This window comes from Solanum pennellii, chromosome 5 (assembly GCF_001406875.1).
Source record: "Solanum pennellii chromosome 5, SPENNV200".
NCBI classification, from domain to species: domain Eukaryota; kingdom Viridiplantae; phylum Streptophyta; class Magnoliopsida; order Solanales; family Solanaceae; genus Solanum; species Solanum pennellii.
In genome coordinates, this window is record NC_028641.1 from 2,904,007 (window position 1) to 2,910,606 (window position 6,600).

The window sequence follows — 6,600 nt, forward strand, 5'->3', positions numbered from 1 at the left end:
ATATATATATCCTTTTTTCCACTCCAAACCAAAACCTAAAGGACAAAAATATTGTCAAATCATACAAAGGAAAAAAAAGCCCTCTCTTCTGGACCATTGTTGAAAAATCTAGTCTTATAAGTAAAAAGATGTAACAGTGGAACGTGGCGTAATCAAGTAAAAGTAAGGGGTTCATATTCGTAAAAAATTATATTGTATATTTAAGATAGGATTATTGTATAAACATGTCGTAGCCATGTAAAAACTATATACATTGTTTGTTGATGTAATAGTATGGGACATGGCATAGCCAAGTAAAAGTAAGGATTCATATCGAACGGAAATTTATATTGTATATTTAAAATAGAATTATTGTATGGAAATATCGTAATCATGTAAAATTATATTGTATATTCAAAATGTACGATACTAAATATGGTGTAGCAAAGTAAAGCTAACCTTCTTGACATTTTATATAATTTTGATTATTTTAAATTTTATTAGTAAAAATTTTGATTATGTGAAGCTATAATTGTATAATTTAAAAGCTCATAAAAGTAAGGGTATTAGGAAAAGATGAATCACAATAGTAGCATTACTAAAGTACGTGTTTCAACATAAATTTAGTGATTTTTTTTTAAAATGTTGTACATAAAAGTAAAATTGAAAAATAATATTTAAAAATAAAATTTATATCTGAATGTTCGTGTTATATTTGAAAATTTTAATTCAATTCCTAGTAATTCAAAATTCAACCACAAAAACACATTTCTTCAAAAAAATAATACCCTTCTTTTTTAACTAATAATATTGTTGATCATCATTGCATTTTATTGACAATAATTCATGAATGTATACTAAGCCCACTGATTTCAATTTATTCAATCAGAAATCATGACTTATTTTTCTACCAACGCAATATGAATACTGAACATCGAGTGATTAATTTAAATTTTTTTCATAATTTTTGTTCATTCAATATTCAGTATCAAAGCTCAACTAATCAAATTCGCTCATTTCTAAGAGCGATACTTCCAATTGAAAAAATCATATTGAAAACTCGAATTCGATACTTTAAATTAAAGGGAAGAATCTCCTATTCCAGTTCCAACTTCTTTAACTAGATAGCTAAATTAATACATTGTGGATTTCCAATGTGTTAAGCACTTTAGCCTATATAAATTCTTCACCAACTTCTTGTCTCTTGTAGTCAATTTTGCACTTACCAACCAAAAAAAATCATTTATTATAATACAAAAAATATTATTCCCATTTTATTGTTACGTTGATCCAAAGGGTCGGAGACTTATAGTATCAGTAAAGTTATTTTTCTGTGACTTATACGTCATTTGTTAATGTTTATATTAAGGTAGATTGTCTATGTTACACCCTTTAAAGCGCGTTTCTTTTTAAGATCATAATTAAACGTAAAATACTTACCTATTTTTTGGTTAGGTATAAATACTTTATGCTTATGTTTATTACACTGATTCTATTAAAAAATATTTGCACAATCAAATAATATTATAAAAGAATTTTATAATGTCAATATGTATAACTCAAAATTCAGATGGGCCAATTCTCATTAATTAAGGGGCAGAGGATATAAATCACATATTTTTAAGATAAATTATAATTTGTCACTTATAAGTTTATAATTACGTAAATCACTCAAACTGATACAATAATATAAGTGTTGATACATTAATCTGATACGCAAGATACATTAATGGTTAAGTTAGATAAATTTCATTTGATATATGATACACTAATCTGATGTACATTTTATACATGATACACTAATATGATGTGCGAGGTACATCAATTTGATACACTGATATATTACTCTGATGCACGAAATGAAGGATTTTAGAGATTTATAAAACTAATAGGGGATAATGGTAGTAACAGAACTTAAAAGTGAAATTTCTGTCATTTTTCCTAAATTAAGTGGGTTAGTATTGGGCTCTCTGATTTCAACATGGATCAAAGTTTCTGGGCCCAATTAGGATGTTGTAGACCCAAAATTGGGCCCAAAACTCTCAGATAATGGGCTAGAAGTTCTTTAAACCTTTGACTGGGCTTGACCTAGAGAATTTAATTGGGCCCTTCACATGTCTTTCAAATAAATCATTTTTTTTGGAAAAATAACTTAAATACACAACTATAATTTTTATATTCTCTAATTTTCCCTTATTTTTTTAAATATTACATAATTCCCTTTTTTTTTTATTTTAGTGCAAGTTTGTAGATACATTACATTCTCTCTCCTATAATACACAATTACCCATTTTAATGCCTATTTTTTCTCCATTAAAACACTCAATCTCTTAAATCAGTTTTTGAATTTTGAATTTTATCCATTTAAACACTCAACCTTTTAAATCAGTTTTCTGATTTTGAATTATTAATTTAATTAATTTTAAATAAAAGACCCAATTTTGAAATTTTGAATTATTTATCTTTTCAATCTGGCTTCTTTAAATAATTGTTGATCATTTCTAAGAATCCTTTGAAATCCTTAAAGTACACTACGGTCAATCTGACAATAAGAATATATAATGTTTCTCTTTAGTTATAATTGAATATTGGGGGTTCTAGCTTTTATTTATTTTATGTATGTTATGTTTGGTTGAATATCTGTCTTTTTTTGGTGAAAGATGCACTCTATTCATCCAATAGTGTTCAATACAAAACAAATAGATGATAACTATCTATACTCATATCAATTACAAAAAGTCTATACATGCTACAGCTACAAAACACAAGAAACAATCTTACATAGTGAATAAAAAGACAATACAACAACTTCTCTAATTACAAGACCTAATGGTATGAATTTGAAGCAAGTAAAGGTCTTTGGAAGCTGGAGATGCTTCTGCCTCTGGTGTTTATATGAATTTTTGAAAACTGATATCATGTATCAGTAAGGTATTAGTTGTTTAGTTGATGTACTGATACATGTTTTTGAAAATTGTTATAATGTAACATTCACTAAGTTTAATAAATGCGTCATCAACTGTACTTGATGATACATATAGAATCAGTGTGTATATATTGTTTAGTCGATGTTTCTGATACATGTATTAGATATGTATCACATGTAATTCACTGATACATGCACTCTATTCATCCAATAGTGTTCAATACAAAACAAATAGATGATAACTATCTACACTCCTATCGATTACAAAAAGTCTATACATGCTACAGCTACAAAACACGAGAAACAATCTTACATAGTGAATAAAAAGACTATACAACAACTTCTCTAATTACAAGACCTAAGGGTATGAATTTGAAGCAAGTAAAGGTCTTTGGAAGCTGGAGATGCTTCTGCCTCTGGTGTTTATATGCAGTACAGTTTCCTTGCATAATCAGTCTGCTGAAGATACTCCTCCCCCCTGGAATCTGATCACATTCTTGTCCTTTAGGAAATTGTTGTTAAAATTGACAGCAAACCTTATGGGATGTGTTGGTATCTTTTTAATCTTGTACTTCATTGGCTGCAATTTGAAAATAAAACAACAAATTATAACGATATTGAAATATAAATACTAAATAAAACAACTAATAACTTACTGATACATGGTTTCAGTTTTCAGAAATTCATACTACATGAAAAACATGTGATACATGTCTACTACATGTATCAGTGAATTAACTAAAACATTATAACATGTGATACATATCTAATACATGTATCAGAAACATCTACTAAACAATATACACACTGATTCTCTATGTATCATCAAGTACAGTTGATGACGCATTTATTAAATTTAGTGAATGATACATTATAACAATTTTCAAAACATGTATCAGTACATCAACTAAACAACTAATACATGATATCAGTTTTCAGAAATTCATACTACATGCAAAACATGTGATACATATCTAAATAAAATATCTGTTGAAAAAATGACTTAATTTTTGGTTTTATTTGAAAGACTTTTGTTAGAAACGAGGTAATTTTGCATTTTTATTTATTTAAATTCTTTAACTATTTTATATTTAGAAAGATTCATTTAAGAAAAAGATAATAGTGAAAAATATATTTTAGTGTATTGGATTTATTTTTATATATTCTGCGCATATATTGGAGATATAGAGAAATTCTTTTTCTTTATCTAATTTTGTCAATATTTTAATATTTTTCCTTTTTTATTTGACTTAGAAAATATTCTATTTCCTCAGAATTTACCATTAGATGTCATTTACAAATATAAATACAATCTAATTGTATAATTTTATTTAATTAGAAATTAAAAAAACCAAAAATTTTCATTTATTTTTTCACGTTGACTACAATTTACTCTTACATTTAAATTAGTTTGAAAATAATTAAATTCATTGGTTGATCCATGACCCTATCACATGAAATTTCTTTTTTAGTAGTAACATTTTTTGATGTGCTTTTATTTTTTCAAGGAGTTAATTTAATTAATTTTAAAAGTTATATTAGTATTTAAAAAATTTTAATTTAGGTACTTGAAAATTATTTTAAAATACTATTCTATTCATATTTATGATATAAAAAATTTAAAAAAATTATTTATGTATATCAATATTATACGTTGAAGTATTATAGGCTTTTAAGTAACAATCAAAACAAACATTATAGGTATAGTAGTGATACAATACAATATAATGAATAACAATGATCCAGAAATAGTAAAAAGGAATTTCGTGTTTAAACTAAAAAAATCATTCAATTACTTTGAGTGATTTAAGATTTAACTTCAAAATTCATTTGACATAGAACTGTAAAAAAGAGTTCTTTAAACACAAAAAAGTTAAAATAATATTTAACACAATTAATTTTTTATTAGCCAATTAATAGTAGTTGACAAAGCAATTAGTTGCTTAATATGATTTATCATACAATAAAATAAAATTATGTCAAATCTTTGTTGATTTCTTGAAAACTATCTTTTGGAGTATGCAACAATTTTTTTATTCATTTTTTAATTTAACCAATTAATATCCTAAATTTGTATAATCCAAGTTAATTCAATATAAGTTGATGTATTTTCCCACTCATTATTGATTTCCATATACTCATTCGACTTAATTTAGATTTACATCTGAAAGTCTCACATTGAGAAGTAAAACGTTTTCTAATAAAAGCGATTATGTATTTCGACAGACTTGAATTCTAAACCTTTAATTAAAAAAAAATATTTATCACTCACTCACGCAAGTAATACACATTCTCACCTTTATATCACACCAATCATCATTCACTTTAACTGTTAGTTCCCTGTATTTAATTTGTTTATCATACTTTTCTTTATCGTTTGTTAAATTTTTAATTTTTTAAAAAAATCTTCTCTTAACATTTTACTCTCTCTCACTTTTCATTTTTTGAGAGTCAAATAATTTAACTTTAACCAGACATACTTAAAATAATAATATTAGAAATTTTCTTTTGACCAAATTAACTATATAGAATCTGAACGTATGGCTATTATTGGATCGAAGTTAAGTAATATTAATGGCATTGTAAAGTTATACTCGAATTTCTTGCAACTAGTATATGAACATGCTGATGAGAATATAATTTATTCCATGAATTATAACAATTTAGTTGACTCAGCAATTATATCTTTCGTCTCAAATTATCTATTATATCGTTTTTTTTATCATTCGTAAAAAAATATTTATTAAAGTAGAAGAGTTTTTAATTATATTATTAAAGATATAATATTTTTTTCGTTAAAATCAGAACAAACAATTTAAGACGAAAAGAATATTTATATTCCCTTTTTGCTTCAATGCAAATTCAATTCTCCACCATCTAAAATAGAATAGTATTATATTCTTAAAAGTAAATTACCGACAAATATTTAAAAAAGGACCATTAAAGTCACAATACTATATAGTGTATGTGGAAAAAAAGTTGCGTATATAAAAATATATTTTATTAAATTTTTAGGACCTAATTCAATCCAATTAACTTATTCTTAGTTATTAAGTTTCAACTTTTAAAGTCCATAAACAAGAGGTACAATTGGAGGCATATTAAGTGTATGAAACTTATTTTTTTAAAAAAATATGATAATGATAATGTTCGAATCAATTTATGCACACGTTGTTTGCATATGTATAGAATGAAATGTTCCGACGAAAGAGTGTTAACTTTGCCCCTAAGGTGGTTTGCCCATTAAATTTAATCAAACCTAACAGTTTCGACATAATGCGTATATGTACAAACGTTTCTTATAAATATAAGTTAAAATGAAAAATCAAATTAAAAACTTTTATTTTTTTTTCTTTATGGATTTGTATTCGGTGTTCAGAATTTGTATTGGAGTATCTGTTAAATCTGAATCACGCATTGCAGACCCTATTAAGGGTGATGCTCTCAATAAAATTTTCTTCATATTCAAGATTCGAATTCGATACCCCTGATTAAGAATGAAACAATTTCATCACTACACTACAAACCCAGATTAATAATAAACAAAGTATTGTACAATCATATTTGTGATGAGATGTGATTCTACCATTTATGATAATTAGATGAGTCATGTGGACTCTTTTAGTACCATAAATCTTTTCATTGGGAATTTCTTCATGCCTTTTCTTTCTTTTATATATATATATATATATATA